Here is a 27,466-nt window from a genome sequence, read left to right on the forward strand (position 1 = left end):
GTCTTAATTTTCCATAAATGAGTGAGATCATATGGTATTTTTCTTTCAATGACTGGCTTATTTCACTTAGCATAATGCTCTCCAGTTCCATCTGTGCTGTTGCAAATGATAAGAATTCCTTCTTTTTTACAGCAGCATAGCATTCCATCGTGTAGATGTACCACAGATAATTTTTGTCTTAATGTCTGTTTCCCTGCTAGAATATAAGCTCCATTGTGGCAGAGAATTTTGTTTCTTTTATAATCTTCAGTGCCTAGCACTGTGCCAGGCAAGCATGGATGCTCAATTAATGTTGAATGTGAGATTATTCTAACCCTTGGAACATTCTATATGGCAGAGGTTATTTAGCTTCTTTTTTTTTTTTTAAATATATTTTATTGATTTTATACAGAGAGGAAGGGAGAGAGATAGAGAGTTAGAAACATCGATGGGAGAGAAACATCGATCAGCCACCTCCCGCACATCTCCCACTGGGGATGTGCCCGCAACCCAGGTACATGCCCCCGACCGGAATCGAACCCGGGACCCCTCAGTCCGCAGGCCGACGCTCCATCCACTGAGCCAAACCGGCCTCGGCTATTTAGCTTCTTTTTATGGTTGAGGAAACTGAAGTTCAGAGATGTTAATTCACTAGCCCCAGGGAACACAGCTGTGATTCCAAAGAAGTTCTTCCCTGCTGGTCCTTGTTGGGTTGAATAGAGTGAGGGGCTTAGAGAGGGCATTTGGTTGATTAAAATTACTCCTTGAAATGAAGAAAGAAACCCATCTTTCTCAACTTCACTCTACATGTTTCCTCTGAGTCAAGCCTCTTCTCATTATCAGTTGGTCGTCGATGTGCCATTTAAGCCATGGATGGGCCAACCAAATTGGAAATCAGCAGATTTCAGAATATTAGGAAATGAGGTAAAACTTACAGGGGGAGTAACCTGTCTTGATGAGATCTTATGGAAGTCATTGAAATTTGTCCTGTCTGTATGTATCTGGGATACATACACTGGGATCTACAATTTCCATGTGGGAACTCCAAAAGATTTATTGTACTAATCTATTTATGAGCTTTATGGGAAGCCAGTTTTTCCCTTCCTAGAATCCCTCCCTAGAATCCCTCCCTTGTTCATCTGGATGCAGCCTCCTGATTTCTCATTGGATGACCACCCCTCTCCACTCACAGGTCACGTGGTTGGGATGGGGCTGAACCCATCAGATCTAGAGCTAGGCGTGGGACTTAGTCTGGCCAATTGGGCAGTCCATCCTTGGGCCCCAGTGGTTGGTTGAGGGGTGGGTGCAATACACAAATGGGTTCAGTGAGAATCAGTCCTGGGACTTTTGCTGGAGCTATCATCTTTCCAGCAGTTTTCAAGCTGGCAGAATGTGTGTCTGGGGGTCCTGGTGGAAGCTACACCATGTGGTGAACCTGTATAGGACTGAAGTCAATGAATAGGGAGGAGGAGAGCTGAAAGCTGGAAAGAAGTTGCTGAAAACATTTTAGCCTTTGGATCTAGCCATGCCTGAAATCCATCTTCTAAATTTTAAAGCTCCATGAGCCAACAAAGTGGCTCTTTTGCTCAGGCTGGTTTCAATTTGATTTCTGTCACTTGTAATCAAACTATTTTGCTTAATACAAATGGCCTTGGGTTTTAAGCTGGAGAAATAAACAAGTGGGATTACTTATGTACCAATGCAGTCCTAATAGAGAAGTCCACTAGAAGAGGTAGGGTTGGTTTCAGATCCACCTCAGTGGAAATGACTGATATGCTAGGTACTTTATAATCATCTATATAAGCCTGTGTTCCTATTCCCTTAAATAGGGGTTTGAGCTGGAAGGTGCATGTTTTTCTGCATTTGGGATCCCTCTCAGTCAAACTGGGAATGTAACAAGTTTGTTGCCTGGGCCCTCTTTCTTCCTCTTTTAGTACCTTCCTTCCCCCCCCCCACCCCCCCGTAAAAACTTGCTGTGCTCCAACTGTGCAGAGAACTGAATGCCTTTGTCAGCTTCGATGTAGCATCATTCAGCCCTTCTTTCCTCTGTGTAGACTTCTGAACTTATTCTTGATTGTCCAGTTACCAGAACCTTAAGTAGCATAAACAGAGTAATTCATACTAAAGTGTGAATGGCTAACAACGAAATGTTTTAAGTGAGATAACTGGAAAGGGCAGTACTCTGATCCAAACAATGGGAATTATAGGAACTGTTAGAAGCTATTGGAGGAGATCTTGAAAGCAATTCCTTTTGGAAGGAGTGGGGAGAGCTCCAACATGTTTTTTCATCTGTTTCAGGTACATGTAAGCTTAGCCCTCCTTTGTTGAAGGAGGATGGGGGCATTTCCCAAGCCTTTCATGCTGTAAAAAGTCAGATGGGGGTAAAGGAGCAATGGCAGCCTAACCTGGGCCTCTACGAAATCTCTTCCTGCCCTCCCATCCACTGGGGCTGGGCGTTGATATGCTGCTGACTGGCAGCTGAGAATAGCTTGGCACTGGACCCAGAGGCCATCCTTCCCCACCAAGGACTCAGAGGACCGAACACCATGCCCTTTAGCGGGAGGTTTTCCACCTAGCACCTGATAAGCTGGAGCAGAGTTTAACGAAAGCCCATCAGATGGGCCATGTTTTCAGGAATAAGACTCCCCTATCAGTCCCAAGCCGGGGGGGGGGGGGGGTGATGGAGACACTGGTGAACTTAATGCATTGCTGGCTGAGACCCAGGCCCTGGCGGCCCATTCCTCTCAAATTCCTCTGTAATCAGCTAAATTAGCCCATTGATAGAACAGCTCATCAAGGGGCAGCTCAGAGGAGGGATTGATGGACGGTCACCTTTTCAAGGAGCTCTGGACCGGGGATAAATGGCCCATTTACTCATGAGGTTGCAATTGAGTGCTCTCCTAGGTCAATAATTCTTCCTTTCTTGTCCTCACTCTTCCTGGTCCCGGGCATAAGGAGGTCTGTGCCACGCCAGGTCTGACTGCTTCCCGAGCCGAAGTGCAAAGCTGTGCTTAACCCACTCAGTGCCGACTGAGAACAGACATCCTCTGGGAAGAGAGGTCTTCCCTTTACACACACTGCACACGCCCAACTGTGACATGAGGGGACCCTCCCTTATCCTGCAGGAGAGAGAGTTGGGAATCCTCAGGTTCCTGGAAGGTCTCCCATAGGCTAGGGGCACTCCCGTCATTCTTTTGTTTAGACTAGCAAAGCTCTAGCTGGGAATGATTGGAACTTCAAAGCTAGGTTTCTGCAGAATCCAGCGTCCACGTGTCAGAACCGACAAGACTTACCCATAATGCCAGGAGGCTGTGATTCAGAGCTGCCCATGTTCGAGGTCATGTACACAAGCCTCCAAAGCTCACTTTACAGTCAGCGCTGGAGCCGCGATGTGGAGATCACAAATAGACACCTACAGGGTGAATGAGGGCAAGACTCAGCTGTTCCCACTGGCCCCATGGTGAGGGCCGGGACTCGTGGCCTGGGCTAACATCCAGTGGCCGGCACAGTGCACGGGTTAAAAATGGCTGCCTTTCCAAACAACTGAGGCAGAAGGGGACGTGACAGGCACTGGAGTGCCATGTGAGGTGGCACCAAGAGTGGCTTTTTAGGACAAGGATGCAGGCAAAGAGTTTGCATGGAGGTGTTTCATGATATGTGTGAGTGGGAGGAAGAGGATTTTCTGCATTAACATTATTTTACATTTTAAAAATACGTGTTGAACTTAATAAATTATATATGATAAGTAAACACGTGACTCCTTCATCTAGTCCCTAAAATTTTGTAAATTCAAGTATGTGTGTGTGTGTGTGTGTGTGTGTATATATAAAATTTTTAAATATTATTTTTAGATATTCTCATTGGGAAAAGCATGGGCTGACCTTATATGTGAGGTCATCTTATATTGGAGTTGTCTTACCTTCAGCTATCTATCTAAGGATCCTGGGTATTTTAGAAGGCACAAGGATGATTTCGGCAGAGACCTGGATAATTTTTCTTGTGGACTTAGATTTAAACATATTTTAACTGTCCTATTGTTTTTAATGTGCTTAGAAAGGCAAGCAAGGAAAAAGAAGGCATGTTTGCTTCAGGATAGCATTTCCCAAAGTGAATGCTGTTCTGGGATATGCTTCATAAGAAAAGGGTTCTGTGATCATATAAGTTTGGGCAATGATGTTCTCAATAGTCTTGGGGAATCAAATATACTTGGCATACCAAAGGCTCTGACAAGTCCTGCAATAAGGAGCATACTAAATACAATTCATTTAACCCATAACTCCCTAAAGTTATTATATCTATAAACTCTTTTCTTATAAAGCACTTATCACTTGCACATAAAGCAGGATGGTATCACAGAAACAATTCAGGAAACAGTGAACTTGGGCGTTTGCAAAAATATCAAGGAAGATCACAAATATGAAATAATTTGCACTCATCTTTGGTATTATTTAGATTGGGGAGGGCAGTTAGGTATTTAGTTGACCCTTTCACTTTGACAGAGTACACGGGTCATTGCTGTGGCCAGGTAGACTTAGAATCACATTCTGGCTTTGTTACTATGAGCTGTGTGCCCTTGAGCAAGGATGTTCACCACTTTGAGCCTCAGCTGCCACTTCTAAAAAGGGGGTCTATTAGTACTTACCTTAAAGAAATTCTATGAAAGATGAAATGAGCATCTGTCTTATTTTGTCTTATCATCATCTTTGCCAGGTTTCCTTATGGACTTTTTCTATGTAACAACAACAAGAAGCGCTTTCTGAGTGCTTAAGATGTGTCAAGCAAGAGAAAATGCTGCCCCTGCATTCTCTCATTTTACCCTCACACCATATTGTGGATGGGATGGGATGGGCACTAGACCTTCTCTTTATTTTATAGGTGAGGCAACCGAGGCTCAGAGAGGTTAAGAAAATTCAAGGCCACACAGCTAGTAGTCAGTGGAGCTGGGATGTGAACTCTGCTCCACCAGGGCCCATATTCTTAGTCATTATTACACATGCACACACACACACACATAGGCACACACACATATGCACCCCCCCCCAACAATTTTCTGTCACCATATACCAGGTGTGGGGAACATCTGGCCTGCGGACCTTATAAAGCCTGAGAAATCATATGGTGTGACCCTGACAAGGCATTAGGGGTGAGTTAATGAAATATTTGACCAAATATAGCAGGTAATTTTTAAGTTGATAATTTGTATGGCCCACAAATGATGTTATAAATATCCAAATGGCCCTTGGCGGAAAAAAGGCTCCCCAACCTTGCCATATAAGAACATATTCTCTCCAGTGGTCGGGGCTCGCCGTACCTCCTTACCAGCATGGCATGGATCCCCTTCCTCCCCAGGGCCCCTGGCACGAGTTCCTTCCCAGCAGCTGCACACATTCCATTATGGGGTTGAACATCAAACCTGCTGACGGCACTTGTCCATTTGCGACTCTTCCCTGTCCCTCCTCGGCCCCAGAAGGGCTGGCTTCCCCCAGCTCCCTGGCTTTCAGAGTAGTGTCTCCATCCATCTAAGCTCTGTGGTCTTTAAAAATACATAACCCCAAAAAGAAGGCTCCATTAAACAACCTTATAAAATATGGATGGGTTGCTTACCTGCCCCCTGGGCAAGTGCATCAGGGTCACCCCCTTGGAATGGCGCAAACATTTTCCTTTGTAGGTGTGTACTTTCTCTTCGGCCAGTGGAGCTTCTGAGGTCCCCCTCCGTGTATTTACGAGAGGGGTTTACCCTGCCAGGTATGGGGTCTTGAATCCAATGACATTGTGAACCTCAAATGGAAAGGACTCAAGTAATTTGCTGCACCACGAAGCATAGCTAAGCGGGCCTGAATGTGTGTGTGTGTGTGTGTGTGTGTGTGTGTGTGTGTACACGCTTGTATTAAGTCACTCACAAAGCCAAGTGTGATCAGGTAAATGCTCAGTAAAGAAGTGAATTGATCAGACACCTGTAGAGAGCAGGGCAGCTTTGTGGTGAAGGCCACGGACATGAAGCCAGACCATCCTAGGTTGGAGGTCTGGCTCCACCATGTGCCAGCTTCGTAATCTTGGGCAAGTCACTGAGTCTCTTTGTGCCTCAGTTTTCTTATCTGGAAAAGGGGATAAGGGTTCCCACCTCGTGGGGTGATTGTAAGGATTAAATGAGTTTGAGTAGATCTTTTAGAATTTTATGGAAAAAGCAGTATTGACTAACAAGGACAAGAAACCATACCCTTACTCCCTCAAATTACCAGTAATTCCACCATCTAGAAAGAGCCACTGTGAACATTTTGGCCTTTAATGTAGCAAACATTTTCCTTTGTAGGTGTATACTTTCTCTAACACACACACACCCTAGATACATACTGGATACATGAGTTAATTACACAAAACTTACATATCATGTACTCCTTTCTAACTTAATTTTTTTCACCTAACAAATTATCAACGAGCCCACTGTATTAATTTTTTAGGGCTGCCATAACAAAATGCCGCAGCCTGGGGGGCTTAAACAATAGACATTTATTTTCTCACAGTTCCGGAGGCTAGAAGTGCAAAATCAAGGTGTCAGCAGGTTTGGTTTCTTCTGAGGCCTCTCTCCATGGCTTGTAGATGGCCGCCTTCTCCCTGTGTCTTCAGATGGTTTTCTCTCTGTTTGTATATCTTAATTCCTTCTTATAATGACAGCAGTTATGCTGGATTATAGCCCACCCTAATTACCTTATGTTAACTTGCTAGTCATCACCTCTTTTAAAGACTGTCTCCATATACTGATCACATGCGAGGCACTGGGGCCTAGGACTTCAGTGTATGAAATATTGGAGGACACAACCCAGCTCATAATATCGATTATTGAGACATTTTTGCACATGATCAGGAGGCTTTGCTCTTTATAAAAAATATTTTTATTAATTTCAGAGAGGAAGGGAGAGGGAGAGAGAGATAGAAACATCAATGATGAGAGACAATCATTGATTGGCTGCCTCCTGCACACCCCACACAGTGATCGAGCCTGCAACCTGGACATGTGCCTTGACGGGGAATCGAACCGAGACCTCCTGATTCATAGGTTGATGCTCAACCACTGAGACATGCCGGCTGGGCGAGGCTTTGCTATTTTTAATCATTTCCATCTCTGTGATTATTCCACTAACCTTCTTCCTCCTAATTATGTGTATCTTGCTGCTTCTCCTACCCACCTGCCCCAATTAGATCTTTTAGCAGTGGTTCTCAACCTTCTGGCCCTTTTAATACAGTCCCTCATGTTGTGACCCAACCATAAAATTATTTTCATTGCTACTTCATAACTGTAATGTTGCCATTGTTATGAATCATAATGTAAATATCTGATATGCAGGATGGTCTTAGGCGACCCCTGTGAAAGGGTCGTTCGACTGTTAAAGGGGTCGTGACCCACAGGTTGAGAAAAGCTGTTTTAGAGTTTTGTATCTGCTTTGAATTTTTAAAATCTAAATTCATGTATTTTTGCTTTTCTCTTTGTTAATAGTTCTTTGAATTTTTCTTTGGTTGTTTGTTTCTAACTTCCTGGGGTGATGCTCAGCTCATTATTTGTACGCTTTTAAATACAATCATGGTTGCATTAATACTATGACTGTGCTTCTGATTACAGCTTTGGACACTTCCCATGAGATTTAAAAAATATGCAGTATTCCTGTTATTTTCCTTGTGGTAATTGTTGGTTTTGATTTTCAGTTTGACTCAAGTTAACCAGTTAACTGATTTAATTTAATTTAAAATGGTCTGCTGCTTGCATCTATAGATGCTTATGGTGTACAAATGGTTAATGGGGTGTATGGCTTTAAATTTTTAAGTGGTCAAGGTTTTTAAAAATACTTCAAGTAATTTCAAGTTTTATTATTTTGGGGTCACACAGTTCAATTTTGAGCAATTGCTCATCACTGGCCATCTTGAGGTCGGCTTGAGAATGCCCCTACTCTTTGGGAAACTTAAAGTCAGAAGGAAAGCTGGCCCAGATGGAGTTCAAAGAGCTTAAATCTGCAGAGGGTTCCTATCCGTAGCCCTAACGTGGTTTATTGTGATGCCAATTGAGAAGTCAGAGACTAGAAGGTCAACTTCGGAATCTTTGTAAATTTTCTTCCCAGTGTACATTTTTTTTAGGATTCATTTCTTGTTGAATTAGCTCAACTTGTGTGGTTTAAGCAACTTAAATTTTTTTTTTCAAATGACATACAACATTATATTAGTTTCAGGTGCACAACATAATTATTTGGTATTTGTATATATTGCCAGGTGATTACCACAATGCAACTAATTAACATCCATCACCAGACATAGTTATAGAATTTTTGTGTGTGATGAGAACTTCTAAGATTTACTCTCTTAGCAACTTTGAAATAGACAATACAGTCTATGGCAGCCGTGGGCAAACTACGGCCCGCGGGCCGGATCCGGCCCGTCTGAAATGAATAAAACTAAAAAAAAAAAAGACCGTATCCTTTTATGTAATGATGTTTACTTTGAATTTATATTAGTTCACACAAACACTCCATCCATGCTTTTGTTCCGGCCCTCTGGTCCAGTTTAAGAACCCATTGTGGCCCTCGAATCAAAATGTTTGCCCATCCCTGGTCTATGGCCATACCACCCTGAAGGTGCCTGATCTCATCAAATACACAACACAGTATTGTTAACTGTGGTCACCACGCTGTACTTTACATCCCCAGGACTTACTCATCTTACAGCTTGAACTTTGTATATTGTGACCACCTTCATCTCTTTCACCAACCCCGCTTCTTCCTCCCCATTCTCCTGCTTCTGGCAACTGCCATTCTGTTCTCTGTCTCTTTCCCCATATACATTTTATTTAATTAATTATTTAAATTTTTACCCGAGCATATTATTTTTCCATTGATCTTTAGAGAGAATTAGAGGGAGGGAGGAGGATGGGGGCGGGGAGAGAAAGAGAGAAAAATCAGTGTGAAAGAGACACATCGACTAGTTGCTTCCTGCAGATCCCCGACTTGGGCTGGGGATCAAACCTGCAACCAAGGTACATGCCCTTGACTGGGAATTGAACACTCGATCCTTTGATCTGAGGGCCAATGCTCTAACCACTTAACAACGGACCAGGGATCCCCTTGTACATTTTAAAGCTGGAAGGTACCGGGCAGTATCGGAGGCTAGAATTTTCTCCCTTTAGACAGATGAAGGTCGGAATGATGTAGAACATAATGTCCCATCGCTTCAGGAATCCAGGCTCATGCTGCCTCACTCAGAGAGTCCCAGGACTGAGTATGTGTCTTGGGGATCTTTACTGTACCTTGTGCTGGCTCCCCGACCCTTGGGAACTGTCGGTCAGTGGATGGATTACTTGCTACCCATAAAACTGACTTTCAGAGGGGCCTCACTAGTTGGCTGAAACTACCTTCTTCATTTATGGGAAATGCATGCTGTTGAACCGTGGATTTTCATTTGAAGGAAAAAAGCCTTGCCCATTATGGAGTCCACTTAAAAAAATAGAGCAAGGGAGAGAGTTTTATTTCCATATGGATTATGTTAAGAAATACGTGTGTGCATATGTGTGTGAATGTGTACACACACATAAGAAAGAGAAATGGCCCTATTATAGGAGGCCTCATTAAAGAGGCCTGGAAAAGGTTAATCCATTTGCAGACTATACATCTTAATCTCCCCGCACGGCACACTAACCTGGAGAGAGAGATGGAATCTATGGCCAGAGAGACCCTGGCTCCATTCCAAGCCCTGGATCAAGTAGAGCTTGCCTTTTCCCACCGGCTACCCCTCATTAGCACCACATATTAACCTGGAGAAACTGTTCTCCCAGGGGTCGCCAGGAAATGGGAGGACATGGCAGCCAGATAGGAGTGGGGGAGACCCAAGTCACCCCTCGGGCCGCCTCTCATTTGCTGGCAGGTGCATGTGGGGCCCCTGGAAACTGGAGAGGAAGCCAGGAGCATGTTATAGCTGAAGGTAGTGCTGATAGGTTGAACGGCCTTTCACCTGTTGCTGGCTGGTTCCCATCTGCGCTAACAGCTTCCAACTGGCCTCATTACTGGAGAAACTGGAGGCCTCGGGACAAGAGCCTTAGGCTGGCTGTGCACACAGCCTGGCTCCTCCTCCAGGACGTCTTCAGGTTCCATGCTGAGCGTGGGAATAGGCAGGCGGGAGCTGGCTTCTGACATTCCGGCTTGACCCAAAACGCAGCCTGTGACTGGTGACTCATCCTTCTGAGCCTCAGTCTCCCCATGTGAAAGGGGTGTGTGTGTGGCTGGGGGGAAGGGCAGGGGATGGCTGGAAGGCATTACAGCCATGATCTCATTGACTCCTATCAACAGGTAGGTACTCCTGTTATCTCCATTTTACAGATGGTGAAACTGAGGCAAGAGGAATGAAGCAATTTGGTAGGAAGAAAGAAAAGGAAAGAGAGAGCATGGGGGAGGAAGGAGGGGAGAAAGGAGACCAGAGAGAGGAGGGAGAAAGAGTAAGCGAGCGCATTGAGCCGTTCCTTGCCAGCCTTTTCCCTCATGCGTGAGACTGGCATATTATTGACCCTGGAATGGGCGACCTGGCACCTGAGTCTTCTGGGGTGGGTGTCCATGCTTGCACTTACCTGTCTAGAGTAGCCTTCATGTTAATCTACCAATCTCATTCATTTGTAAGCCAAGGATGTGGAAAAACTGGCGTTTTCACGCTCTGCTAGTGGGGTGACAAATTGAGAATAGATTTAGAGGACTCAGCAACATATAGCAAAGCCTTCAATAGGTGAGCCCTTGGATCTAGCAACCACATTTCCAAGAACAGACTCAAAACAAAGCAACACAACAAACAAAAAAGGACAAGGGTGCAAAGACGCATGGATCAAGATGTTCATTGCTATGTTGTTTATAATATTGAAACAGTGGGAACAACCTTAATGTCTTACTAGGAATGGGGTAAATAAATTGTAGTATATCCAGACAATGGAATATTTGGGCAAAACTATTCAGAAAAATGAGGTTTGGTATGTTTATATTGTCAGGAAGAGATGCCTGTCTCATACTGAAGTGGTAAATGTAGGTAACAAAATAACATATTTACTAGACACTTATTTCTCTATAAAAAGCCTTTAAAATACATCACATTGGTAACTACAGATATCTGTGGGAAGTGGGATTAAGGGGACATTTTTATTTTCTCTAAATTTCAATGTTAATAGTCATCATATATATTATGGAGAGAGATGACGATGTTTATATTTGAGAGACAGGCATGGGGGACACTGGGAATGAACAAAGCCAGCCCCTCCCTTTCTTCCTTTATCGGGTGGGGCTTTCTGGGAGTGATTCCTTGCTTCTCCAGCCCCTTAATCACCTGTGTCAGCTGGAGCTGTGAGCCTGCCCAATGAGAGGCTATATGCCTATAAGAAAAGGTGCAGAATTACAGGTGCTTTCGGTTGACTGTGAACTTGGAGCAAAGGTTAAGGCGTGGGTCTAGTAATCTCGGGGCAGGAAGGGTCGGGTTGGGCTTCTGAGTGGAGACCACTGCTCCCTGGGAAGCGGAGCCCCAGACAGAGACCTCTGCAGGGACTTAAGACCCAGAGTGGGGAAGGAGGAAGGAACTCTACAGGGAGGGAGGGAAACAGGACAGAGTTTCGTGGGCCTGACTTCCAGGGGTGGAGCATCCTCACGCACTGTTCACAGAGATGTCGAATAGAAACTTCGAGGTAAAGATGAACTGAAGAGGGAATTCTGTGGCAAGGGACAACAGCTACCTGTAGGCAGAGCAACGGAGCAAGTCCTGAGCAATAGCTGTGTAGCTCAGCTCTCATCTGACATGTGGAGTGTGGGGGAGAAGGAAGGGAGGCTAGTGTGGCTGTCGCCCAAGGGTGAGGGGCAGTGTAGGGTAGAATGGGGCCAGTTGGGTAGAAGCAAGGCCATGGTGGGCCATGGTAAGGAATCTGATTTTGTTCTGGGTGTGAGGGCCCAGGAAAGGGCCACAGAGGTGCCTTCTGAATGTCTGGGGATGCTGGGATACCCCTGGCCCCTCTCCCAGCTGGGACTTAACCAGATAATCTTCTCAAGTGCAGGAATTCCCACATAAGGCCCAGGATGTGGCCAGGTAAACAGAATGTCATCACTCGGCCCCTACGATAACAAGAGCCCCAGAGCACAGAGAGGGGAGCAGAAGAGAAGCAATAGAGTGGCGGGGATTTCCACAACTTCCTTCACACACCACAGCTTCCTTCACACATCAATGAAGGGCCAACCTGGGGACAAAGGTACCAGGTTGGGAAAGCAAGGGACGTTGTTGAGGGTCAGTGGCAGTGAGCTTGGTTCAATCACTGTCATGTGCCAGACAACTTATCAAACTCCTCTAAGCCTCAGTTTCTGCCTCTGTAAAATGGGTGTAAGAACAGGGAGCACCTCAGAGGACTGTTAGGAAATGAACTGAGATAATGTATGTTCAGCACAACGGTTGGTACACAGCGTGTGCCCCGTTACTCCCCCAGCCAGGGGATGTGACACCTCCTCCGAGGAAAACCCTTAACTCCAGGCTGTGGTTGGCAGCTATGTTACATATGTATGTTCTATGCTTTCAGTTATGTATGTCTTGCCTCCTCTACTTGATCTTTGAGGTCAGAGAGGCGAGTCTTTTCTCTTTGCTGCAAAATGGCTGCAGGGGCTCCAGCCCTCGCATCCTCTCAGCTTCATGTCCAGAGGGAAAGAGAGCTTTGAGCTTCACTGGCTTGATTTGGGTCAAATTTTATCTATGAACCGATTGTAGTACCCAGGGAATGGGTAGGGAGGTTAGCTTAGACTCAGGATTGGCAAACCTTTTCTTGACAGGCAAGATTGTAAATACGTTAGACTATGAACAATATGATCTCTGTTGCAATGATCAAGTCTGCTGTTCTAGCATGAAAAATGTCGTTTGCCGTCTGTAAATGCATGGGCATAGCTGTACTTGAATAAAACGTTACTTACAAAGCAGCAGACTAATCCACGGGTGGCAGTTTGCTGACTTCTCTGGCTTAGACCAATTAAAGCCCCATCTTTGGAAAGGGATGGACCCCAACCAGGTGGACCGAGTGTGTGGGGTCCACAGGGAAATTCCGGGCACTGTTTTACCATGAAACATGTTAAAGGTTGGAGGGGCAGAAAAAGCAACTAATTGCATGGCCAGTGTGGCTCAGTGGTTGAGTGTCAACCTATGATCTCTAGGAGGTCACGGTTTGATTCCCAGTCAGGGCACATGCCCAAGCTGTGGGCTCGATCCCCAGTGAGGGCCGTGCAGGAGACAGCTCTCTCATCATTGATGTTTCTCTCTCACTCTCTCCCTCTCCCTTCCTCTCTGAAATCAATAAAAATGTATTTTAAAAAAACAAACAACTTATTGCCTGCGATTATCTCATAAGCGTCCCCTAGCCATCAATCAGTCTTGTTCAGTGCACTTAAATAGCAAGGAGAAACCCAGGGTTGTCTGCCTAGAGAACCACCTTACTCCCAAGAGCTCCTCCCACCCCCTGGGGAAGCAGGGAGTTGGCTGGGAAGTCCTCCATTTATGTATATCCATATCTTTCCAAAGCACTTTAAGATTTCAGCGTCTTCCTGTGAGGCAAGGTCAAGGATACTATTACTCCCGTTTTACAGATGAGGACACTTCACCTCTAGGTGTGAAATGGAAGACTTGGAGAAGGAAACAATGTATTCTAAATCGCAGCCATACAAAATTAGCAGTCTATGTGCTACTACAGCCAGTCCCGTTCTCCCGGCAGACATCAATAATCCTTCCCCACACTCCTTCCCACTGAGCTCAAATGGTGTCTCAGGATCTTTGCCACACAGGCTCAAGTTGATGAGGGTTGGCACATGAAAGGAAACTCATTTGTTATTTTGAGCTGCTCAGTTAGTATCTGTGGAATTAGCAAGTTACTCCACACTCCCACTTGGAGCTGGCATTATCTGCCAGGATAAATTGTCATCTCGTTGGTTTTTTTTAGAAAGATTCCACGTAGATGTCATAGGTGCCGTGGCACCGGTTTACTGCTCCTCTGGTCAGTTCTGGTTTCAGCCTCAGCCGCGGTGGACAGTTCCCTGTGGACCTCACTTGCCTTACGGTGACAGACTCAAGGCCTCACTGCCCATATTCCTGCATTTGTCCCGGGCTCCTCTCCCATGCACCTCAAGCCTGCTAGGTGGCACCCAAGCTCTGTCTAGAAATGCAGGGACTTAAGCCAGGGACACTGGGAGCCACTGAATAAATACTCCAGCTTCCCAACCCCCAGGGACACAGTTCTAGGAGGCCTTCTGGATACTTCTCAGGATGCCCTGCAAAATCAAGACCCTGTTCCTATGGCAGACACCTTGATATGTTCATAAAAATGGCTTTTTTTTCCTTCCTCACTTGTTCACTCCTGCTTCTGACCTCAGCAACTAACACATAGATAACCTATAGGTGGACTAAGTTGTGCCAGACAACTTATCAAACTCCTCTAAGCCTCAGTTTCTGCCTCTGTAAAATGGGTATAAGAACAGGGAGCACCTCAGAGGACTGTTAGGAAGTTAACTGAGATAAAATATATTTAGCACAATGGGATCACTTTCCAGTAAGTTACCTGCCCGTGAGTTCATGACTTAGGCTCTGCTTTCAGGAGCATAGCAGACAGGACATCTAGGGCACCAACTCGGAGGACCAGGGGTCCCCGTGTTACCAGTTAGAAAGCTTCCCAAGGTCACACAGCTGGTCTTTATGACTCTAGAGTTCATGTTCTTACCCACCAGGCAGAGATCCTCTCCCAGCCGGACTTCAGGTCCCAGATGGGCACTGAGCGACGGGGTTCTGGTCTGTTAAGTGCTGCGTTTTGACTGTGGAAGAAGCTCATCAGATCTGACAGGGAGAGAGTGAGCCAGTTTCCTCTCCTACAAGTAGCCTTATTTTCAGTCATCCCTTTCAGGAACAACCACACTACCTGAAGAAACACCACCAACGGTTCAGAATTTCTAGGCAATGAAAGCACAGCACTAAATCAGATCCCACGGGAAGAGTATGGGAGAGGCAAGCATTTCAAAGCCCACAAAATAGAAATAATTAGCAGGCATCCCTCGGTCTTACATTGTAGCAGTTTCAGACCCAGTCAATGCTTAGATATGGAGATGGGTAGAGGATGTGGCCAAATGATGCTCCTTAAGGCACTGTGGGAAATTCCTGGCTAGCTGAGTTGAGGTTGAAAAGGGTATCTTTTCTTGCCTATTTCGTTCCCAATGCCTAGTGGGGTTCCCTTTCTTTCTTTTTTAAAACATATATTTTTACTGGTTTCAGAGAGGAAGAAAGAGGGAGAGAGAGATAGAAACATTAACATTAAGAAAGAATCATTGATCAGCTGCCTCCTGCATACCCCAGACTGGGGATGGAGCCCGCAGCCTGGGCATGTGCCCTGACCAGGAATCAACCATGACCTTCTGGTTCATAAGTCGACATTCAACCACTGAGCCATGCCCACTAGTCTCAGGGTCCACTTTCTGATGGTCAACAGATGTCCAGTTGCCAACTCTTCTGAAAAGCAAGAGGGACCACAGGGCTGAGGAGCAGCGGTGAAGGAAAAGACACATTCTGAAACTCCTTCCAATTGGACAGACCTTGTGAAGGTGGGAGGCAATTGGCAGGACTTGAATCCAAAATTCAGGAAGATTCTCAATTGGAGACTGATGTGAATGTTTGCCCATTTCCCAGGGTGAGTAATACACCCCAAGCCCACCTGTGCTCCTATCCTTCCAGCTTACTCGAAAAACAAAACAAGATAAAACAAAACAAAAACCAGGTAAAACATGGCAGACAGGTAAGACGTGGCAAGCAGTTAGTTGCCCTGGCCCACCTACCACCTCAACAGATATCCCACTTACAACAAAAAGGAAAATGTGCCCTGGCTGGTGTGCTCAGTGGTTAGAGAGTCAGCCTGTACACCGGAGGGTTGCAGGCTCCATTCTCAGTCAAGGGCATGTACCCGGTTTGCAGGTCCAATCCCCACCAGGGTCAGGGTGTGTGTAGGAGGCAACCAATCAATGTGCCTCTCTCACATTGATGCTTCTTTCTCCTATCTCTTTCTCTCTCCCTCCCCACCCTCTTCCACTCTCTAGAAACCAATGGGGAAAAATATCACAGACCTGAGCTGGTTAAAAGATTCTCACCCTACAATACAGTTTCATTTTTCCCTGTAATTCTCCTCTTCTGTGCTAATAACTCAGTAACTATCCAGAGGCACACACAGTACCTATGGCCCTTGTTTGAAATCCATCCTAAGACTGCTTTATGGACTATGTTGATTATTCCATATTCATCCTCTTCTGCCCTGCTCAGTGCCCACTGTTGGGTTTGGCCAGTGGGAGGCAGCAGCCAGAGCTTGAGGGTGAGAGGAGACAGAAGCCAAAACATTTATTCTCCCTGCTCTGCCTCACCATGCTCCTTGCAATGGCTGCCTGTGAGGGGGCCTCACTTCTACAGAGCCAGCATTGACCAAGCTCCATTAATACCCTCCCAGCTGCTCTGCTCTGTTAGCTCTACGGGTGGTACCAGCTCTCCGCTGTGGCTGGTTCATGGGTGCACCAGCAAACCTCGTTGGTTCTCTTAGCCCTGTCTGCTCCTCTGCAGTGTCCCCTCATCCAACTCTGTGCAGATAAATCTGTAGAGGTTGCCACCTGCTCCCTGCAGTGTCTGCCATGCGTTCGCTCTGTCTTTAGTTTAAATACGATCTCAGAGGCAGCTGATGTGTACGGACTGATTCACACTGTGGGCCAGCCCCTGCTCGAAGAATTTTGCACATATAATCTTGTTTATCCCTCACGCCAACTCATTGAGGCAGGTTCATTTTTAATCCTATTTTACAAACGAGAAAACTGAGCCTTGAAGAGGGTAAGCCGCTTTCCCAAGACCACTGAGTTCTTAGTTGGCAAAGCTAGGATTGTGACCCCGGTCACCCTGCACTGAAAGTTGGCTCTCTGTGACCAAAAGAAGGATGTTGGGTGGCAGGAATTTCATTATTTTTTGTTTGGTCAAATTTGGAAGCAGTTTTTAAATTCTCTGTTTTTATCTATTCGGAGTGTATGTATTGATAGCCCATAGGTTATCTACCTGCGTCAGGTACTGAGGTCAGAACCGTGAAGCAAACAGGCCTGTGGCTCTTAGGGACTAGTAGGGACTCGGTGAAGCTCAGCTCAGTGACAGCCAGGCTGGAGTCACCTGTGTCTGGGGTCACCTGTGGCAGGGGTGGGGTGGGGGGAGGCTCAGGGTAGCCCCACATGAACTCCATGGAATGTGTTCTTCCAAGGAGGAAGGGTTTTCTGATACCAAAAAAGAGGAAACGAGCTGTGAGACTGACAAAGCAACGATACCATTTACGGGGCCTAATACCATTGGGGCAAGGGGGTCAAGGGAACCGCCTGAAGAGGTCACATCTCTGCTTTCCCATGAGTAAGAATGGGGCATCCAGGGGATGGGCAGGAAGGCACAGGGGGCAGCCTGGAGGAAGGAGGAAGGAGGGCAGCAGGCTTACATGCCTGGGGAGACAGTGGGGCAAGGTCACAGGAGATTATGCTTCTATCATCTCAGCAGCTCTAGAAAGCTTCTCTTTGTGGACTTCTGACCAAGGGAGGGCTCTGATTGGCTCTCTTTGGTCACATGTCCACTCTTGAACCAATCACCAGTAGCTGTGGCCAGTCTATGGTATACTATATTAAGTGGCAGAGGCATGAGCCACATACCCTAGGCCACACGTGACCCCCCTGTGGAGAGGGCTGTGATTGGTGATTCCATCAGAACTAGAGTCATGCCAGGGGATACGTTCTGAGAAATGTGGCCTTGGTCGTTTTGTGTACATCACAGAGTGTGCTTACAGAAACCTAGAAGGTGCTGCTGTAAGTCTCAGGCGTACTTTCATGGCACTGGCAGTGCTGTAGGTCTGGGTATGCCAGCATCACCACAAACACTGCGATGTTACAAGAGCTACAGCGTTACCAGGCAACAGGAGTTTCTCAGCTCCTTTGTAATCTAGTGGGACCACTGTCCTGTATGTGGATCATTGCAATGTCCCAATGGAAGGGGGAGGGGGGTGCATTTCCTAAAATGCTGTATGTGTGTGAGAGAGGCCTTTATCAGAAAAGAAACAAACAAGAAACCAGCGAGAACCAGGAGGCTATAAGGATGTTACCACCACAAACATTCCCTCTCCTCTTTTCTCTCTGCCTTTCACATTGGGGAGGGAATCTGTGTTTGTGTTTGGTAAACACGGGCCCTGCCAGGACCTGCTAGGGCTGTGGATAGAGGTGGGAGTGTGGGCTTTGGATTGAGACATGTCTGAGATCAAATTCCAGCTTTTCCCTTTACTAGCTGAGTTACTTTGGGGAAGGTACATAACTCTCTGAACTTCAGTTTCCTCCAGGTAAAATAAAGGTCATAGATCTGCCATATATAACAGTTGTGAAGATGAAATAAACAGTGCTTCAGTAGTGGTAGCTAGTATAATCATAATTGCTGTTATCATCATCATCATCATCATAGTTATCATTAATGTCTTGGGGATCGAGGGGGATGGGTAGAAAGGAATTCTGAGAAATGAATGTAAGAGAGACACACAGTGTTAGGTTTGGATTAGAGATGATCTAACCCAGTGGTCCTCAACCTTCCTAATGCCGTGACCCTTTAATACAGTTCCTCATGTTGTGGTGACCCCCAATTTCATTGTTACAAATTGAACATAATTAAAGCATAGTGATTAATCACAAAAACAATATGTAATTATATATGTGTTTTCCGATGGTCTTAGGTGACCCCTGTGAAAGGGTCGTGACCCACAGGTTGAGAACCGCTGATCTAACCGGTGACTGCATTTTACAAACGGGGAAACTGAGGCCCAGCAGATAGCTTGGCCTGCGCTAGGAACACGGGTGGACCTGAGGTACAGGCAAAGATGAAGTCTTCACAGGAGACTGAACCAGGAGCCAGGTCAGCTCGCCAAGAGCTTTCAGAAATTACGAGGCCACAAAAATGCTTTTTGGCTTGAAACATCCAAATGGGCCCCACCCCCCTTCAAGTCAGGCCTCCTTCTCACCACGGGACCCTGTATTGCCAGGCTGGGGAGTCTGACTCTTTTTAAAAATCTAAAATAATTTATTCTGGAAGTGATTTAAAATAACTGGGTCTTTTAAGGGAATTAGAGCTTTTGGAAACCTTTGTTTATGGCGTGCCCTTTTCCTAATACTCACAGAAGATGTTTTTCTCCCTTCCCTCCTCCTCCTTCTGCACTCCTCCCACCTTCCCTTCCTCTTCCCTCCCTCCTCTCTTACGGCATCGAAACCTTCAGTGCATTGTACCCGGCATTGTGCCAGGCATTGTGCCAAGGGTGGGTCAAAGAATCCGTCATTTGTACATTTACGATATTTCTCAAGTCCATCTAGGTGTCTGGCATTGTGTCAAGACCCTGGGCCCTAGGGACCCAGCAGGAAAGAAAACCCACTTAGCGTCTGCTCCTGTGGGTTGGCCTTCTAGTGTTTCCCATTCGACCAGCTGGATGTCTGGTTGGGTTGAGGGTCTTCAGTGAGAAAGGTGGTCTGGGGTAAGGAGAGGTGAGCAGGGCCAGAACACGGTGAGGGGTTTGGAGTTCATTCTGAGGGTGAGGACAGCCACTGAAGCAGGTGAGGGTCCCACTCGGACTCCTGTTTGGTGGCACTGCCCCCTGCCCACCTCTGTAGCACCATCACTTCTGTCTGCGCTCTCTGGACTCTGGTCCACCTAACCGTCTCTTATTTTCAGCAATGTGCTAGGCTGCTACCCCCCTTCAGGCCTTTGCAGAAGCCGTTCTTTCCACCTGGAAACCCGTTTCCTCTTTCTGTCGAGTTTGCACCTCATCCTTAAGCTTTCCCCTCAAATGTTCCTTTCTCTAGGTAATTTTACCTGATTTCTACCCCTACCTTTTCCTGCTAGACTAAGTCCCTGATCTGTGCTTTCAAAGCATTCAGTATTGGTCCTTGTTCCAATGATCCCAATTCAAAAGAAATGATGAGTTGTGCACTTGTTTAATTTTTTTTCTGTGAGACTGTAAGCTCCATGTAGACAAGGATGGGTCTCTCTTGTTCATTTTTATGTCTCCAGTATCTAGGACAGTGCCTGGCACTTATGCACAATAAGTAAATATTGGTTGAATTAAAAAATGATAGTAGGAATGAGTAGATGAATGATTGAGGGATGAATGAGTGAGGGAATAAATGAAAATGAATGATAGCATGAAAAATTAATTGAGTAAATGAATGGATAGATGAATGAATAAATGAGTGAATGGATGGATGGATGGGTGGATGGGTAGATGGATGGATGAATGAATGAAATGTCACCCACAATGTTTGGAATGTGATTAAGCTGGGAGGCCTAAATCTAGCCCTTGCCACTTGGTTTTTTGCAGGGTCACCCCTCTCCTGACATAGTCACTTAATGGCTTTTTGAAAAGGCACAGATTTTATGAATCATTTACTGATCTTGCTTCCACATGCCAAGTGGAACATCATTTTAATCCCTGTGCCCACTCTGATCAATTGCTCATGGCTGCCTGGAGTTCTGTTAGAAGCCTTGGGAGACTGTTATGGGCATGGTGGAGAATACCACTATCTGTTAGCAATGTCTGCCATGGATACCTTAAGGGAAACAGCATCACCTGTTCCTATTGGTTAGCTATGACCCCAGACGGCAGAACTCATTTGAGCCCTAAAACCAGCCCTCTCTCATTATTAGGATGACGCAAAATATCAATTCTGCTGCTACTACTTGGCATGAAATATAAGTAATTTTCCCTTTTTCATTCTCCTCTTTCCCTTCAACTCTGGTTTCTCATAGTCTTGATCATGAGCCCCTTGAGGGACCACTTAGCCCCATCTGGAAAGCTAAATTGACAAATTCAATAGGTTCTTTTGTCTTTTTGGGCTGAAACCAGAATGTAAATCAGTTCCCAGAGGGAGGATTTCTCAGAATGCTGCATGAGACCAGCTGCAGGAGAGTCCCAGGAGCTGCTCGGTGGAAGCAGGTCTGTGGAACCCACCTTCTTCCTTTGCCTCTCTTTCTCAGTGAAGCAGCAGGAGGTGGCATCAGCATCCGTAAAAGGCAGTGGATGAGGTCTGGTGAGGACAGAGTGATGTCTCTGGCATGGGAAAGTGAGCCGGGGTGGAGGGAAGGCCTGAGTTGCTGACTGCAGCCATGACCTGCAGCTCCCAGCTTTCTGCGGCCAAGTCCTCTCCCCGTTATTTTTAGCTTGGGGCCATGGAAGAGACAGTGGCCAGCCCTGAGCAGATGGAGTTCTAGTTTTGGCTTGGCCAGTGATTAGTATATAATGACTTTGGTGGGGTGGGGGCGGCTCAGTTTCCTCAGCTGTAATCTGGGTAAATAATATTATCATCATCATCCCTACCCTCATCATCTTCATCATTATTTTCACCATAGCCATCATCACTATCACTGTCATTATCACCCTCATCTTCATCGTCACCACCATCATCTTCATCACCATTTTTACCATAACCACCATCATTATACCATCATCACCATTGTTGTCATCATCAACTCCACTCCTATCCTCATCGTCATTATCCTAGGATGACGTACTGAGCATTCTCCATCCACTGTGTGAAGTATCTTCTTATCTAAGTCTCACTACCCCCTTATGAGGCATGTACGTCTTCACATCTGTACAGTAAATCCTCATTTAACATCATGCATAGTTTCTGCAATTTTAAGTGAAGTGACGAATAATGAAACCAATTTTACCACAGTCTCATTGACATAAACAGGAGTTAACTTCCCTATGGCATCTCATTGACATTCTAACAAAATGATGTTGAACAGAATGATGTTATTCAAGGACCTGTTGTATTATGAATACTGCTATTCCAGTTTTACACGTGAGAAAACCAGGCTCAGGGAGGTGAGACCCTGCTTTCTGAGTGAACAGTAGAACCCAAATGAAATCCAGTCTGCTTTTGTTTTTAACAACTAAGTTATGAAACCTCTCCAAACTCTCTGTCAGGGTCTACTCCAGATTAAAAAAAACATCCTAGTGTCTTTTCAAGTTATGTCATCTCTGAGTACAGATAGAACGTGTCCTTTCTCAAAAACATGTTTCTTGTTAGAGCCAGGAGTGTCGAAGGTCAAGGTTATTTTGTGGACCTACTGCTGGTGGACGGACCTCCATGCTTTGTTCAGGGAAACCGAGGCCCTGAGGGACACGCCTTGTTCACGGCCACATAGCAGGTTGGGGCCACTCTTGGAAGCCCTTCAGTTTTCCTCTAGGCCGTAAGGAAGACAGTTGGTCACAAGCCACTGGTTTGATTTTGTCCCTGGTCCGAGAGGAGAGGAGCAGGAAAGCAAGATCTGAAATCCATGGGTCCGAGTACAAAATTTCACTATTTACTGTCATTATGATCTTGATTGGGAAGTGGCTGACCTCTCTGGGCTACAGTTTCCTTACCTATAAAATGGAGAGTATAGTACCTACCTCATTGTGGGACAATGAGGATTAAAGAAGATAATCTATTTAAGGTACTTAGCACTGTCCGTGGGCCATCATAAGCACTTGCTATATCATGATTATAATGACTATCATTATTTCTGTGCAGTATAGTTTATAAATATACTAGTAGGTCACAGAGAATCTGTTACTACTGTATCTTGGTATTAAATTAATTATCTCTCAGTTTTGTTTTGTTTTTAATTTCCCTCCAATGTACCATTCCATTGGGAAGAAAAGCCTAAATAAATTCCTGCTTTAACTGGACATTTTCAGTGCAGCGAGGCATTGCTGGAATCATGCAGTGAGGTGCCTCGAGATGCCCCCCGACTTACATGTGTGCAGCTGAGAAATTGACTTTTGTCCCCCCACTCCTGTCAAATTATTAATTAGTTATTGACTAATTTCTAAGCACTCAGTCAAATTGGGTAACCAATCCAATTTGGAACAGGAGAATGTTGAAAGCTTTCCTTCATCCACTTTTTCAATTGGGTGCAGGTCATTGTCTGGAAGAGAGACTTGAGAACAAGGCCTCCAAACCTCGCTCGAGCATGAAAAATCCAGGAGAAGTCACTACTGAGCAGTCTTCCCGTCCTTTCTCCCTCCACTTTGTTTGCTGTGATAAAAAAGTGACGACAACAACAACAAAATCCTTTCTAGCTTAAAGGCAGGAAGAAAGAGTCTGAAAGCCTGTTGCCTCTCTTAAAATGAAATATTACCTGTTAAATGCCTACTCTGTGTTGGGTACTTTTGCTTATTTTACTAATAATTGTCAGGCACTTTTTGTGCAGTTCTTACGTATTCTTTGTCATCCGAACCAATAGGATGTCAAGAAGGGAATGAAGGGAACTGTCATAGGTGTGTTTAAAAGTCTGTATTTTGCTATAGCCCCGTGCTTCTAAGGATTCCCAAACCTTTCTCACACCTCCTTTCGGCCGCCTCCCAGGACAGGCGCAGTGAGCATTGCTGCTGGTTTGAAAAGGTAGGGAATGAGGTGCAGAAAGTCGGAGCTGTTTTCTGAGGAGGAACAAACACTTCCCAACCCTGTGCGTTTGGCAGAGATCCTGAAACAGCCTTGGAGAGGGAAACAAAGAGAAAACGTGTCTGCCGTTTGCCGACCTGGCTGGGAGGCAGGCCCTTTCTCTTTCCTTCCTGGGGAACACCGAAGAGGCATTTAGTTCACAGACAAGAGCCAGTGAGTCCCCCATATTTCCCCCATCAAAGAACCCTAGCTCCCTCTCCGAAAGCCCTCTTGGGGAAATGAAAACAAACACAGCCTGGAAAGTTGGCTTTCCATGTGTGGGGGCCTGCCTGGCACCACCCTGCTCCCCAAACCCACTTTTGATTTGGTTTTATGGGCTAGCGGAAAGAATCATTTGATAGTCAAGAGCCGAGCAGTGACAAAGGACTCAGGTAAATTAGTTTCAGTTCTTACATAGACAGTCCTCCTTCTTTGGAATTTGAGCTTTAGAAAAGAAAGCCTCCTTACCACTTAGCCCCTCCACCCCACTCTCCCCTAAGCCTTTTAAAAAAGAGTTTTCCTTCCCTTTCTAAATCTCTCCAAGAGCGAGTTTCTTTTCTTCCATACGGAGCAGTTGGGGGAATTAAATTCACCCAAATATCCTCACATCGGAGCATGCAGAACATTCAGTGAAATCCAAATTAGGTGCATTAAAAAAAGTTGTTTTGCTGGGACCCTTAAAATATGCAGACGTATAGCCAGAGAGCTTCAAAGCCCATTTTAATAACTAACTGCTTACCTGCTCCACGCATTTGCTCACAAGTCCCCCTTCACCCAGTCCCAACTACTTACAATGTAGTTAAAGTTTAAGCTTTTAGTCCCTGGTTGTAGCAACAGTTACTTGCACAGAAGCCGTGTCCATAAAACCTACAAGCCCGGTTTTCCATGACTCCGTTGTAATTAACAATCCAGTAGTAAATTAATGGTCTGGAATCCACAAATGGTGTGGAACTACAGGGCTTAACTACGCAGAAGGGGCTCCTGACAGCCTGCTGCTTTTTCTAGAATTTGATTTTGTAACTGAAACTTTCACAAAGGCGTGACACCCTGACAGTGAATGTTTTTCTAAGCGCAGCCCAAAAGATCTACTTTATGAACAAATCTGGGAGGTCCCTTCTCACTCTCCCCCTTTTTTATTTGTTCTATAGCCTTGGTTTCTCCCAGCTCGGAAACTCCATGAATCCATGATTCTTTTCCTCTCCTGTTAAATCCTATTCTCATTGAAAAAAAATTCAGTTTCCCCAGCAAGCACATCAGCCCCTGACTGAGGTTAAAATGGAATATATATAGTTCAGGTGACCCAAAACAAGGGCTGGAAAGGTATAAAATACACCTGGGGAAACAAAAGAAGAACCAAAAATGGCAGCCCTGCTATAGCCAGCTGATGTTTAAATAACAGTTTGGATTTAGACGCGAGAGGGTGGGAGGCAGGAAATTTGAGGTTCACCCTGACATTCTGGGCTTTTAAATCTGTTGGCAGTTAAGGGGTACAATGGTGTGAATTTTTAGCAGAGCATCAATTGGACTTCGAATTTCCTGGATTTTTGTTGGAATGTATCACAGTGAAACATTATAACCCTCCCACCCCCCAATATATCTAATTTCCTTTACAAAGACGAAAAAAACTTTTCCCACCAAGTTACAAGAAAACACACGTTATCTTTCCCAAAAGGGCATTCTCTATTATTGGGTATTTTGGAGAGTTCAAAAACAGGCACAAAAATAATGTTCCGAACCCGTTTATTGTGTTTTGTCAGATAACAAAAGCTGATTTTGATTTATTATTTCATGTAGATATTATGTAGACGTTCGTGTTTGACATTTCCTGAGAAATATTTCCGTCTCTCTGAGGTCTTAAAAAAAAATGCATATTTAAAAGACTTTAGGTTTTTTATTTCCTGTTTGTGTATGTGTGGTGGCAAATTGGGGTGGGGGTAGCTTTTAAGGTTCTTCATGCTCAAGATGTTTATTAACTTAAAAGAATTTACTGGGAAATTATAAAGTTTATAAAAGGCAGACGTTTCTGGAGAGTCAATTGCTTACAATAATCCTTTTCTTAAAAAAAAAAAAAAGGGCCATTTTTCCATTCTTTCTTCTTCTAATTACAGAATGTTTTAAATATGAGTGATTGCACCTTCACGCAGCCTGTGATTGAAAACGGACCTTTGACAATGATAGTAAAGGGCTTTCTGCGTTGCGTAGGTCAATAAAATCAAAAGCAGTTAAAAAAATCAGTATCCAACTGGATTTGTTATTCTTTCAAAATCAGTCATACATATAGACCCTTTTCAAGGGGGGCAAGGGAGGAGGTGAAATTTCAGATCGGAACGAAGTTATAACCCACATCAGGAAAATTGGCCCTTTAATGAAAGAAATGAAAAAGACTTAATCACCAAAGCCCCTCCAAAGTGACACTTCAAATTACATCAGAACTCTACACGGTAATTCAAAAGGAGAGCCTTTCATCTGAAAAATGAAATACTTAATGATTTCAATGAGTTCGTGCCTCCCCAAATGTGAGATCTGCCTAGTGCCTGCGTTTCTTTTGTAGCTCAAACATATTTATGGAAATGATTCTTTCTCTTGTTTTCTCTCCCCTGCCCCTTCTTTTGACATGAAGGTAATTTGTTTTCTCTGGAAGAGTTGGGAGGGTGGAGATGAGCTGGTGTAGTTATAAAAAAATATACCAAATGGCATTTCCCAACTATCTGAGAATATTAGCATTTGAGTGGGTCAGATCTGCCCACAGGCGGAAGGCATGGCTTAAGATCATTTTTCCTCAGCTGAGTTTTAATGATTTTAATGCATTTGTCTGAAAAAAAAAATGGGGGGATGAAAAGAAAAAAAAATTAAATTTACGAAGAGCGCCTAATGAACTAGTTAACATTCTTACTATCGGGAAAGTCTAACCCATTCATAAATAAACAGTTTTAAACCGCCTTTACCCACATGCACACACTCTCTCTTTCAGCTCCCTTTAGCAATTTGGAGTACAAGAGATTAAAGTCTTTTGGAAATTTCCAAGGTCAGACCTCAACTAAAATAGGATTAAGGGGGAAAGGGGGAAGGGAAAAAAATGAAGAGAAGGGTTTTATTCCCTCCTTCCCCCTTCTAACTATTCGAAATAAATTGGAAGTTATTTCTTAAAATCCTCCTCTCCCCTGGCCAGTGGCAACCCTTCAAAAGAGCTGAGATTGTTTAAAAACCTTCCAATCCCCTTCCTCTCCCCTCTCCTCCCCATTGTAAGAAAAACAAGAGTGGGGGGTGAAAGGGGAAGTTGGGGTCCCTTCCAGGCTGTGCTCCAGGGGGCACTGTGGCATGAAGAACTCTGGCTGGAAGAGACTGCTAGTTTGATCATTGCTGAAAGGAAAAAAATCTTCCCAGTTTGCAACCATTTTCTCTTCAGATGTTCCAAGCCAGTGTTCCAACAAAGGAAATGAAAAAGGGAAACCTACTATTTTCCCCTTCTCTCTGTGCTCCATATGCAGCGTTTAATTTCGGTACCAAGGACACAAGGGTTTGAATAGGAAAAAACAAAGATAAAACAGCTCAGAAATGTTTCTCTTTCAATCTCTCCTTCTTCCCTCCCTCCCTCCTTTCCTTCCTTCCCTTCCTTCCTTCCTTCTTTCCTTCCTTCCTCCCTCCCTCCCTCCCTCCCTCCCTCCCTCCCTCCCTCCCTTCCGTTTCCTTCTTTCTTTTTTCGTCTTCCCTTTTTTTTTTTTCCTAATCCTTCTCTACCAGTAAACAACGGCAAAAATCACATCTTTCTACCTACCTTGGTTGTATTTCTTCTTGTTCTTAATTTGATCCATTCTTTTAAAAAGACTTCCTGGACGCTGCTTGCCTGTTCATTCATCAGATTGGAGCAAGGAGTGCTGTCTCTCCGTACATTTTGATAGATCTTAACAGTAATTATGTGGCAACTTCAAAGCAAAACTATTTTATTTGCGTGCTTTCCCCCC

The sequence above is a fragment of the Myotis nattereri genome, assembly GCF_964212035.1.
Source record: "Myotis nattereri genome assembly, chromosome: 19".
Taxonomy (NCBI): domain Eukaryota; kingdom Metazoa; phylum Chordata; class Mammalia; order Chiroptera; family Vespertilionidae; genus Myotis; species Myotis nattereri.